The following is a 13404-nucleotide window of genomic DNA, read 5'->3' as shown; positions in this document are numbered from 1 at the left end:
ACCTGATTACCATCATGGATCTCTAAATGACACCCCTAATGGACATCTTGTCACCCTCAAATCCTCACAGCTACCAGAGTTCTCTCTCTCAAAGGTTGATTCCTGCTTAAAATCTGCCAGTAGCTTTCTGACCACCTTGGATAAAGCCCAAGCTTCTTGTATACAAGTATCTCCATGATTTGTCACCAGGCTGCTCTCCAGTCCGACTTCTTACATGACATTTCAACAATGCCAACTTCTCATGGCTCCCTGTTGTTTCCTTTGCCTGGAAGGCCTTCACTTGGACTCCCAGGCATCCTTTCAGACTCAGAGCCACAATCACCTCCTGCAGGAAAGGCCCCGTCTGCCCTCATCATGTTCTGTGCTACCAGAAAATGAAATATTGACTTCTCGCTATGCTTTCCACACGGTGTCATGCAATTATCTGTTTATGTCTCTCTCCCCTCGACTAGGCTGTAGTCCTCTTCATATTCAATTCATTTTTGTGACTACACTGCTCCCAGAATCTCACACAGCACTTTATCCACTAAATGTGCTGAGCCCACCACAAAGATAAGCTATCTAATTTCATTTGGACTTTTACTGCTGCTCAATCACTTCGTTCGTGTATTACATTTCTTAAAATGGCTGTTGACAACCAGTTTTCCACTCTCAATTTACTACCTGGCTTTCTTACAGGTTCACTCTTGCTTGCTTTCTTACCACATTACAGTTTCCTAGTTCTTTAAAAACTCTGATTATTCCATCTTTCTCTGATACTGACTCCTCTTTCTTGTCCCACCCTCTAAACAGTCATGTTACCAGTAGTTCTGTCCTTAGCTTCCTCTTTCCTTCTCTCTTTAAACACTTCTTCAGTGGCCTCATCTATTCCCAGGGCTTCAGCTCACTTCTACATGGGTAGCTCCTTGTAACTCCCCCCACATTATAACCCTCCTTTCCAGTTGTCTGCTAGATAATTATGCTACGAATAACTACAGGGCACCTCGAATGCAACATGTCATTACAGTGTCCTCTTTCCCTAACATCCCAGAGCCATCCTCCTATCCTCCCATTTCTCCACTTACCCCTCCTTCCAGTTCCACTGCTATTATGCCCAGATTCTATTATTTTCTTTCTTACACAGTACTATAATTGGTCTTACTTGACTTAGTTTCTTATTACTCTATTCTACTGCAATAGTTTACTTACATCATATCCCTTTGCTCAAAACACTTTCAATGACCTCTAACTAGAATGCAAGTTCAAATTCTCTGGCCTTACATTCAAGGACTCATTTATTATGCCCTTATGGGAAAAAAATACATGATAATCATAAACTATATTTATGGCATAATTTCTCATTTCTCCTTTGTAGATCCCCTATACAAGGGTAGAATTCATTAGACCTTATTTTTTCCCTTTCTATTTTTCCTCCCTTCAAGTCATTCTCTTTGCTAATTCTTCAGACTACCTATCAAATTCTACCCAAATTCTTTAATGCCCATGTCAGAAATTATGTAATCTATTAAATATTCTCTCTCCACCGGGGTCTGATAAAACCCTTTCTCCATTTGAAATCTCATTTGTTGTTCTTTTGTGTCTATTAGGTACTTACCAAATATTGTTTTGTATTGTAATTATTTGAGTGCATGTCTCCTCTCTCCTCTTGGTATTTAGGCTCCCTGAAGGCAGAGACCATGTCTGCTTCATTCTATAACCCTCTGCCCTGTTCCAACCCCAGCATGTAATTAGAAAAGTTCTAGTACAGAGAAGCCATTGAATGAATATGAATCAAGTGTGAAGAATAAAATGAGGGTACAGATAGCCAAGCTCCAACAAAAATGACTGTACCTACCTATGTGCAAAGAAAAGGAGAAGTTTGTGGGGTTGTGACAAATGTAAGTATCAGTACAAACTGCTAAAAGGAAATTGAAGGTAACTCAATAATTCCAAATCTGGAGGCAATCGGAGTTCTGCTATAATTTTCACAAATGATCTACACACCTCTCAGGGCATGGATAGAAGCTGCCCCACTTTGTGTTCCTGAAAAAATAAAAATCAACTCTCTCTAGATTTAAAGGCAACTGCCAACTTAACTAAGGTTTTTCATTTAAGCAAGATATTCTTCGTAAGATAGAATTCCATGGGTTTGCTACTCTAGTCTGACCATATTTACCATTGAGCTATTTCTCAATTCAAGCAAACTTGCTATTAAAAATTCACTAAAACTGAGGGCAACTTATTTCTGGTCCATTTATCTTGACTAACTGAGGCAAAGTTATATTACAGAACTCACAAGCATGGACTCAGAAGCCAAAGTGCCTAGGTTTGCATTCTGGCCCCTCCACTCACACTAGCTGTGTGGTCTTAGGTATGTTATTTAACATCTCCATGCCTCAGTTTGTCTATAATATGGGATAATACGAGGGTACCTCAAAAAGTTCATGGAAAAACAGAATGGAAAGATAATGCGAATTTTTCCATGAGTTTTTTGAAGTACCCTTGTACTAGTGCTACTTCATAGGGTTATTATAAGGATTAAATGACATAAACTATTAGAATAGTGCCTCACATAGTAAGCTCCATATAAATATTAGCTTCTGTTAGTACTATCATTACTACTATTAATAATACTACTTCTTTTTCTTCTGCTACTACTACTATCACCACCGTCACCAGCACCACTACTGCTACCACTACTATGGGAACAGGAGGGAAAATTTCTGATACATGAAACTAGTTACATCAACATAATGTGCTCCAGATTACAAAGCTCTTTCTCACAAGAGCTCTGTGAGAGGTTTTATCCCTCATTTCTAGAATATGAGGCTCAAAGTGGTTATTTGACTAGTTTAAACCACAGAGAAAATAAATAAGTAGTACAAGTAAAATTCAGGCTCAGGCCTCTGAACTCTTTCTACCGCATCATCTACTGCCTGGAATAATGAGACTTGGTAGAATGCCAAATAATTACTAAAAGTAAAGAGGGATATAAATAAATTGTTTAGATCCTCCAATTCCGCCTCACCAGTGGGTAGCAGAAGCCTCTAGATCAAGGGTACAGGAGGTAAACCTCCTCATCTTCCCTGTCCCTATGTCCAAATACACGTCCCTACATCCACTCTTCTTCATTTACTCTTGCATATTGCAGAGTCAGAGGACTTACGTTAGTTCTGAAACAATTTAATCTGACTACCTCAGATTTAAGAAGAGAACATTGAGTCTACAGAATAAAACATAAAACCCCTGAAACTCCCATTTAAAGAGAATCAAGATCTATTAATTCTCTTAATATATTGTCTTTCATATTTGCTCCCTATTTTTACATTCCCATTTTTATCACCTTTATTCAGGTTCTTTATGTTGTTCTCATAAACTAATAAAACTGCCTCATGTCCAATACAGTACCAATTTATTAATCTTCCTGAAATACCATAAAGACTCTGAGACACCTTAAAGGCAAAGACTAAGTTTATTTCTTTATATACTTCCCACAATACCTAACATAAAGCTATGCTTAATACATAGCTATTAATTTCAAAAATGAGGTCTTTGAAGGAAGAAGGGTAAAGAAATACACTTTTCAGGAAAAGGAATTGGTACCAAGATTTTTCTAGCATTTTTATAAATAATATGGAAGTGAAAACAGTAAAAATACTGAAATCTCCAAGTTTATAAGTGTTACTTTTCTTTTTTTTTTTCTTTTTTTCTTTTTTTTTTTTTTTTTTATAAAATGTTTTCATTTTTTTTAGAGTTCATTCATTTCACAAATATTTATTGGGTGCTTATGTGTGCCAGGTACAGTGTGATCAACATGATCAACAAAAAATATACCCCTGTCCTCAGGAGGTTTACAGAGGAATCCTGCAAAATCTATCCCTGTCCTCGGGAGGTTTACAGAGGAAACCTATTTATAATCTCATAAACAACGTAAAACTAACAAATTATGTGTGCATGGAGTGCGAGTAAGCTCATAAAAAGGGGAGGGTTCACTTAGACGGGAAGGGCAGAGAAGGCTTCTCCCTGGAAGTAAGCTTTAAGTTGTGCATGAAGAATAAGCAGGAGTTGGCCAGGAAAGAATGAGATCAGAAACTTTTAAGGCAAAAAGAACATGGTGTACTTGAGGTGGGAAAAAGCCTCACTTGTGTAGGAAGGGAAAGAAAGCCGGGAGGGCCGAGTGGTATAAGATGAGGCGGGAGGGCAGCCAGGTCACAAAAGCCTTCCTATGGATGTTGTCACAGACTGTGGATTTCAGCCCAACTACAATGAGAAACCCCTAGTGCCACTGAAGCAAAAGCGCTAAAAACATAAATCATTACCGATCCCACGGAACATCTATAATTATCTAACTTGACAAAGTTCTACTAGATGCCTCATACATTAAAAAAAAAAAAACTTGGAAAACAGTCCAATATACCAACCAAGCAGATAAAAAGGACATCTATGAAGACAGAGAAAAAAAATTTAACTAGAAGCCAGGCCACATCACAGACACCACAATATAACTGGTTAATTTAGTGCCATATTTTAACATAATATTTTGGATATATTTTCAAGATGCTAATTCTAGCATATAAAATAGATCTTCAGCAAATTCGCATTTATTAAAATAATACATGTTTGTAAGGTGTTATTTAAGGGACACGGAACAAGTTAAAATTCATCAACTATCGTTGCTGTTCAAGAGACCACAAAATTATTACTATATCCCCATATAAAGAAACATCTCAGAAATTCAGTAGTAGTTGTTCTTTTGTAACTGAGTTAGGAACGATGACAGCGTAAAGATTAAGGTGTAAGGGGCAGGAGTTGAAAAACTCCTATTTCTTGAAAGAAGACAACCAGGAGAACAGAGAGGATGAAAAGGAGGAAAAAAATCCCATTGAAAGTCCCACAAAAATCTGATATCCATAGCACAGAGTTATTAATCAGAAACAACTACAAAAAATATATCTAAAAGTAAAGTAACATGAAAAATACCTGCAAAACATGACGGGTCAGTAGAAAGGGATGAACCACTCGAGCTTTCAATAACGGCTTAATGTTCAATATCTGCTGGTGGTGATCTGCTTGGATGAGGACTTCCAAAGCCGCGAGCAGGGTTTCCCAGACACCTTGCTGAGAAAATAAACACACTCCAATTACCACACAGTTACTGAAAAACATGCTGCATGCTTTTTAGAACACACACAATATAACAATTTAACACTGTGCTTATATTTAGTGTCAAAGATTAAATTTGTCTGAAAAAAACAAATCATAAGATTTATTCTCTACTGTTTTTTGTTGTCAACATGTCACTTCTAAAAACCTATGTTGAATACAATACTGTCTTCAGTACTTTAGTATGTTACCCTTTCTGTGATGTTAAATGATATGTAAGTATTTTCAAAAGGTGAATGATCTTGAGAGAATTACTCAAATTAGAGAAGCCTACACATGACCAATATAATTGTTTTCAAATAATTTATGTTCAAATAGTGTTATCGAAAATGTATAAATTTCAATGCTAATTGGCATATGCATAATTTTAGAATAGTACTAAATTGAAAAGTCACAAACAATGTGAAAATTCTGCATTTTTGGATTTATTTCTCATTCCAAATAATAAAATTCTCTACACAATTACAAACTGCATCTTCAAAGATGCATCCTTTAAAGGTGCTTTAAAATGCTCCTGCCATATCTAATCAACTTTAAATCATCTACAATACTAGAGAAAAAGAACTTACATAGACAACTAATATTGAAAGATAATCTTCACCTCACCTTGATACCCTAATTGATTTTTCAACACAGCAGTTAACAAGAAGCAAAATTAACCAGCTTGGGTTGCAGGTCTTACTATTTCTCCTGCCATTATCGGACAGTAATGAACAATGAAAAGGCCAAGGAATTGATGGACTTAATCACACGACTCTCACCAGGGCCTCTCTCTTCACAGATGGAGCCAAGATGCCCTAAAAGAAAAAGCCACATGAAAACTGGGAGACAAGGCAGACTAAGTAGGAAAACTCGATTCGAACAGGTTTGAAAAATAGTGCCAGTGTAAGCAAATCACCACCAACAACAAAACAACAAAAATCAAACTCAGCTCAAAAACAATTAATTAGATAAATATTTCAAATCCAAGTGTTTTATTACTTTTGAATTCAATAAAAAATGTTTTTTTATCAGAAAACTCCAAATTTGCTTGTTCTTTCAAAATACTAAATACGTTCATTATCCCTCATTATTCAGGTTAGATTTCCCAATCTGCGACTGAGCATATTCTTTATTATATATTTATACTGCCTTTGATCTAATTTTTTTTTCCTTTTTGTCTTTTTTCGTGTCTGGCAACGGATCGCAACCCTCAGTGTCATGCCCGTACCAGACCGGGACCGGCAACGGGATCGCAACCCTCGGTGTTGCTCCCACACCTCGCTCAGCCAGTGAGTGGGAACCGGTCTGTATGTGGGATCCGAACCCTTGGCGGGAGTGCCACCACGCTCCCAAGTGGTGCACTGTAGCAGTGCGCCACCGGGCTGGCCCCGTGATCTAATTTGTTTACGTATGCTATCCCTGCATTTATTTGCTTTCTCTCCCGGCAATATCACAGATATTTTTATCTATCTACCTATCTATATCTATGGCTATTTTAGATTTAAAAGAGAATATTCAAAATGAGAATCGAAATCACAACAAATTACAAAGTTTAAAAAATTGACAAATACCATAAATACAAAATACAGAAGAACAGCAATAGTTTTGTTAGCTGCTTTTGAATACCTTTCTCTTATGCTCTGTAGCTGCACACTTTTTGATTGCCTCTTTATATAACAGTAATTTTGAACTAAATTTTTCTATAGGAAGAATAGAAAAATAATTCTTTTCTCTAGTACATTTGAGCTAAATTTATTTTTAATAATGACAGATAAGAAAACATTTTTTTAGCTTCACAACTTGTTATTGATACTGTTGAATTTTTAGAGACTGTTGCGAAATTTGTAAGTAATATATTTTTTTAAAATTCTAAAGGTATATACCCTGAATTGCATTTTTAAAAATTATGTTTGATGATAATGTTGTTATATTATATTTCTAGACAATCTAGTTTTTTGCAAAACTCACCAATAACTCACTAGAACCCTGTCACACTCCAGAGGACTGTGTGAGCCTATATGATTAAGAATGTTTATAACTAGGGCAGAAAGGAAACAGCCCTGCACTCATTTCCTGGCTGGGTCCTTGTGAAGACCAGCTTCTCCATTCCAGGTGTTGAGATTCAGTGCTCAGACCTAACATCTATCTATGTTGCTTACTTCATGCTTATGATGAGGCCTTGCCCTACATACGACAATCCCAGCTCTGCCTCCTGGCCAGCATGGCTCCTGAAAGGAATAAAATTCAGCACCAGCTAAAGGATGAGACACAAATGCAAGGCAGCTCGCCGGAGAAGGTTTTTTTATTCAGCGGGCACATCTGCTTTTATACGGTTAGAAGAGAGCTGATAGGTTTGCTGAGGACATGGGGCATTCGGGGATTGGATGGATTGCGTTGCTAAGGGGCCAGGAGCAGGGAGCCTGCGCTGATTGGTGTGCGATTCGCGCCGGCGGGAAGGTATTGTGGCGCTGGCAGGAAGGAGAAGGCGGAAGGGAAGGGTAGCCAGTGCCATGATGGGGAGTGGCTGAAAGCGTTCTCATACGACCTAATTTTCCTCCCTTTTTGTTTTGTTAGGAAAAGGTTGACATTTCTCTTTCTGGCTACTTCCTGCTGGTAGGGGGCATCATTTGGGAGGGGGTTGGAGGAATATGGTCAGGAGACCCCATAATATGGTGGAATATCAAAGAACCTCCTGGGGGGGTGAAATGGATGAAAGTTCCCTGCAGCCATAAGTCGATAATCTGTTGAGTCCACTCCTGATATGTAAAAATCGGGTGTAGTAGCCAGGCATCGGAGGAAAGGGCATCTAGGAAGGCAACCCATCGCATCCTGTATGTGGTGAGGAGTTTCCGAGAAGAGGAGGAGGGTTCATCAGTAGCTAGGAGCTGGTAGTTTCTAAGTAAAAGCTGGTTAAAAGTCTGGTTAGAGATTTTGCCCACTTGGGTTTGTAAAAACTTGAGTATACAAGGTAAGAAAAGGCATACCAGAAGGATCACAGAGAGGGGGCCGAGGATGGGCCAAACCCGGGTTAGGAGATGGTTGGACATTAGAGAGGAGAATGGGCTGGAGTCGGGTGGGGCACGCAGGCTGGTAGGTAATTCAGTGAGTTTAATGATGTTACTTTCTACCACACCCGATTCGTTAATAACAACATTCTTCTCTTAGGAAGAGGCAGGTGCCACCTTTTTCTGCTGTGGGCAGATCAAGGGCTCTCTTGTTCTGGAGGCTCACTTGGGCCAAAGAAGTTATTTGTTTTTGTAGGGAGGTTAGAGATTCTGCTGTGGATGTGAGGGTCCTTTCTAACTTGGATTTAATATCTTCGACAGCCCACAGAGAGTGGCCCAGAGCTCCTCCCGAGAGGCCGGCACTGGCGACGGAAATGGTTAAAGACATACCAACCAAGATAGGGAGGAAAGCCGCTCTTTTCTGTCAGTCTAGGGGATTAAGAAGGTGAAACATTTGTGAGCTGGTGTATAGGGTGAGCTGGGGAACAACAGTTATGAGAAGGCAAGGAGAAGTTATGTTGGGGAGGAAAGTGGTGATAAGGGTTCCATTGCACCAAAAATGGTTCCAGGCGATGCATGAGTGGTATTTGTGAGGTCAAGACTGTATTGGCAAAAGGGGTCATTGAAAGATTTGGAAATAGTGGGGCCACAAAGCCATGTTCTAGGGAGGAGGGTGTGGTTGCCATCCTCAGGCTCCCACAAAGGGACATTGGGTAGGGGTGAAGGAAGGGTTTGGATGAAAGAGTGAGTTGGTGTTGTTTACTGGGACAGTGGCAAGCAGGGGGCGAGCCAAGGAGGTGCACAAAAAGCAATTTCCAGGGGAAATGGATGGAACAGTCTGGTTTAAAAAGGACAGGGTATCGGAGATGATCTGTAACCAAGTATATATAGGGGAGCCCTGGGCATGAAGGGAAGGGACATTTTCTAAAGAGGATACGATGTTCTGTTCGTGATGTTTTATGTCTGTAGAGACAAGAGATATAGGGTCGTGAAGAGGAACATACTCACGGGATATTTCAAAAGTTCCACAGGGGTGTGAAGCATAGCCATTATAGTAAACAGAAGCAAGGACCCTGGTAGCCCATTGGCTCTCCCATGGGTTCTGGGTGGTTGAAGAACACTGTCATTTGCCGTCACACTGAAAAAGTCTCCTACCAGTAGGCTGTCCCATATACCCTAACCCCCAGTGGATCTTACATGACCAATACGGACAGCTGGCATAGATGTCAGGCCACCAGCGGCAGTAATCGTGGGTCTGATGAAAGAGGAAGCAAAGGTAAGGGCGGCTGTTTAACTAACTTGGAATTGGAAAGAGTGATAGTGACAGCCTCGGAGCAACCTTTGATGGAGCAGTCCGCAGTAGCGGCCAAATGAGGGGGGTGACTTTGGTGTTTTTGTTTGTGTGTGTGTGTGTATGACTTTCTCACCTTAAATCTCCATACATAAGACAGAGAAGAAGAGGAACTTTGAGGAAGTATAAAGAGAAAGAGGAGGAGGATGTTAAAAGTGTTAAGAATACTAAGAGGGAGCATCCTTGTGGTTGATGAGAGGAGGGGCAGGAATGCGGGAAAATCGCAATTTCAGGGGATTAGATGGGTCTGGAGTACAAGAATAAGAGGGAGAAGGAGTAGATGGAGGGGGGCCTCGGGGCTCTTCTGAGATATCCTGGACACCAGTGGGGACGAGGTTCCGGGCGTCTGGTTTTAATCTAGAAATGTGAATCCAGGGAGTAAAACGGTTACCAGGTAAAGAGAGTTTGGTGGCTGTAGGGGTGCAAAGAATAACTGGTGGGGGCCCTCCCACTTGGGTGTGAGAGGTCCTTTTTCTTCCGGGGAGTTGTCATAGACTAGTTGTCCAGGGTGGAGAGGCAAGAAGTTTTGAGAGGAAGCAGGGTCAGGAAGAAGCCAATCTTGAAATTTCCAAAGTTCAGAGCGGAGATGGAAAAGGAGAGGTAAATTGAGGTCTGGCGGTATTGGACCCTGTGAGGGAGTGAGCCCTGGAGGTAAGAGGGGACGCCCGTACATTATTTAAAAAGGAGACCACAGAGAGGGTTTTTTTGGAAGAGCCCTTATCCTGAGTAAGGCCAACGGGAGTAGCTGAACCCAGTCCAGGTGTAGTTCTAAGGATAATTTTGTTAAAATATTTTTAAGAGTTCTGTTGGATCTCTCTACCTTTCCGGAAGCCTGGGGATGATAGGGACAGTGTAAGTGCCACTGAAAAGAGAGAGCTTGGGAAACTTTCTGGGATATCCTGAGTAAGGCCAATGGGAGTAGCAGAACCCAGTCCAGGAGTAGTTCTAAGGATAATTTTGTTAAAAATATTTTTCAGAGTTCTGTTGGATCTCTCTCTACCTTTCCAAAAGCCTGGGGATGATAGGGACAGTGTAAGTGCCACTGAAAAGAGAGGGCTTGGAAAACTTTCTGGGTAATCTGAGAGATAAACTCAGGACCATTGTCTGACTATAATGAAGTGGGCATTCCAAATCTAGGGATAATCTGAGAGAGAAGGATGGACGCCACTGTAATAGCCCTTTGATTAGATGTGGGGAAGGCCTCTACCCATCCAGAGAAGGTATCTACGAACACTAGGAGACATCTGGTGCGTCGTACAGGCGGCGTGTTTGTGACATCCACCTGCCAATCAACTGCAGGTGTGTGACCTCTGGCCTGGTGGGATGGGAAAGGTTTAGGTTTTAAAGGAGTGTTGGGGTTAGTGGGCTGGCAGACTTTACAAGTAAGGGAAATTTCCTGTGGGAGGGCTTTATCTAAAGGGGTGAGCATGAAGAAAGTTTGTAGAAAGATTGTTAAAGTTTGGGGGCTAGTGTGGAAAAGAGCACGTAGAAGCTGGAACAGGGCCATATTGCCTGCAGGGGGTATGTCAGTGAGGGCGGCTAAAAGGTGAGCAGGTTTATGTTCGGGATTCATGGCCGCTGTTCGTGCAACTGCGTTGGCCCTGGAATTACCCTGTGTGATAGGGGAGTTGTCTTTCTGATGAGACTTGCAGTGAACTACCCCAAGCCAGACGGGCAGACGAGAGGCCTCTATAAGTTTGGTGATAAGGGATGAATTAGTGATTGAGTTTCCTTTTGTGGTGAGTAGGCCCCGTTCCCTCCACACAGCAGCATGGGACCACAAGATGTGGAAAACATATTTGGAGTCAGTGTAAAGCGTGAGGGATTTACCTTGGGCTAAAATAGAGGCTCTTGTAGCTGCTATAAGCTCAGCCTGTTGTTTGGTAGTGCCTGGGGGTAGGGGTTTGGCTTCTATGATTTCGGTGAGAGAGGTTATTGCATATCTTGCAAAATGGGCAGAGTCCTGTCTGAAAGAACTAATGTCCATAAACCAAATGTAATCAGGATGAGAGAGAGGTCCTTCTGAAATAGAGGAGTGACAGGGCAGAAAGTTTTCTAGGGCCTCCAGGTAATCATGGGAAGGGGTGCCTATACCTGAAGGACAAGGTATGGGAAGTAAAGTGGCAGGATTTTAAGGGGGGGCACGGAAGAAAGGTGATGTCAGGGTTTTCGAGGAAGGAGGTGAGAAGGGGCAAAACCCTGGACGGAGGATTTTGTCAGGAGATCCTTTAAGTGGTGGGGGGAAAGGATAGTTAATGGTGCCTTGAAAGTTAATTTGTAAGCCTCCTTTTGTAAGAGCTGTCCGGCGGCTAGGGCCCTTATGCAGGGTGCCCATCCACGGACGGTGGGACCTAACTGCTTAGAAAGGTATGCTGCGGGAGCAAAGGTGGGTCCATAATTTTGTCCCAACACCCTGAGTGCCTATCCGCCCTTCTCATGGACGTACAAGAAGAAAGGTTTAGAGAGATCAGGAAGATGAAGTGCCGGCGCCTGTACAAGGGTCTGTCACAATTTTAAAAAGGGGTGGGGGGGAGGAGAGTAGGGGTTCATCAGGGGGACCCTTAGTTAGGTTATACAGAGGGAATAATTTGGGACCCAGGCTCTGAAGTATCCAGCTAATCCCAGAAATGACAATATTTCAGCCTTTGTTTGGGGAATGGGAAGGTCCATGAGAAGTTGTTTTCTGTTAAGCATAATTGACTTTTTCCCTGGGGAAAGGGTGTTGAAAGGCGAGTCAGTGGGCCAGAGATGGCCCATTTTTTTGTAAATCCTGAATGATGGGGCAAAGGCCAAGAAGAGCTGTGGTGATCAGGGGATACTGGGCCTGGTATATAAACTTAGTGAGGTACTTAAGCCTAATGTGTATTGGAGAACACTTTGCAGTGGAGGGGCTTGATGTGTCCCAGACAACTGTGTTGACAGGCTCAGTTAATGTTGGAAAAGGAGGCCATGAGTCCGAATCATCGGCCAGGAGTGCTATAAAAAAACCTGTGTGGTAGGCGAGTCATGGGAGGTGATGCTGATCATAACCCTGAGAAGGGAGAGAATATCTCTTCCCAGTAGAGGGATGGGACATTGGGGCATGACAAGGAAGGAGTGTGAGAAGGGTGTGGAAACATCTTGCATGGTGCATGTTAATAGGGGGGGGGTTTACGAGGGAAAATCTGTTTACCTCCTACCCCAACAATAGGAGAGGTGGAAGGTGTAGTTGGGCCCCAGAACTCCCTCATGACTTAAAAAGTGGCTCCAGTGTCTAAGAGGAAGGAAATGGGGTGCCCATCCACCACAAGCTGCACCCTGGGTTCCTGTGTCGTGATTGGATTGTGGGGTGATTGGCCCCTCTCCCCTTCGGGTGGCAGGACAATCAGATCCCCAATGCCTCCCTTTGTGGCATTTGGGACAGGGAGTGGTTGGAGGCCGAGGAGAGGGGCAGGTTTTTGCCCAATGTCCCTCTTTTCTGCATTTAAAGTAGGTTCCAGAGGGCGGCTTATGGGTTTGTGGGCGCCTGGGTTGCGGCTGTCCTTGGATTATATGTGCAAGCATCTGAAAATTTGCCTGATCAGCTCTCTGCTTGCGGCGTTCCTTTTCCTCCTCTCTATTATGAAAAACCTTAAAAGCCACAATAAGAATTTCAGTCTGAGGAGTAGCGGGCCCCTGCTCTAGCTTTTTAAATTTAGCCCTAATGTCGGGGTAGCTCTGGGCTAGGAAATAGGTCATTAAAACATGACAACCATCTGGGGTTTCTGGGTCTAGATTGGTATATTGTTGAAGGGCCTTGGTTCCTTTTTCTGTATTACTTCCTGCACCTTTTGGAAATTTATTGTGGTGCCGGCGGGAAGGAGAAGGTGAGGCCGGCTACAAGGCAGGAAGCAAAAACATCATGGGAATTTATGCCAATAGGGGTGTTATAATCCCATTGGGTAT

This window comes from Galeopterus variegatus, unplaced genomic scaffold (assembly GCF_000696425.1).
Source record: "Galeopterus variegatus unplaced genomic scaffold, G_variegatus-3.0.2 Scaffold3311, whole genome shotgun sequence".
NCBI classification, from domain to species: Eukaryota; Metazoa; Chordata; class Mammalia; order Dermoptera; family Cynocephalidae; genus Galeopterus; species Galeopterus variegatus.
The sequence above is the reverse complement of the archived record's forward strand: the minus strand, read 5'-3'. Positions refer to the sequence as shown.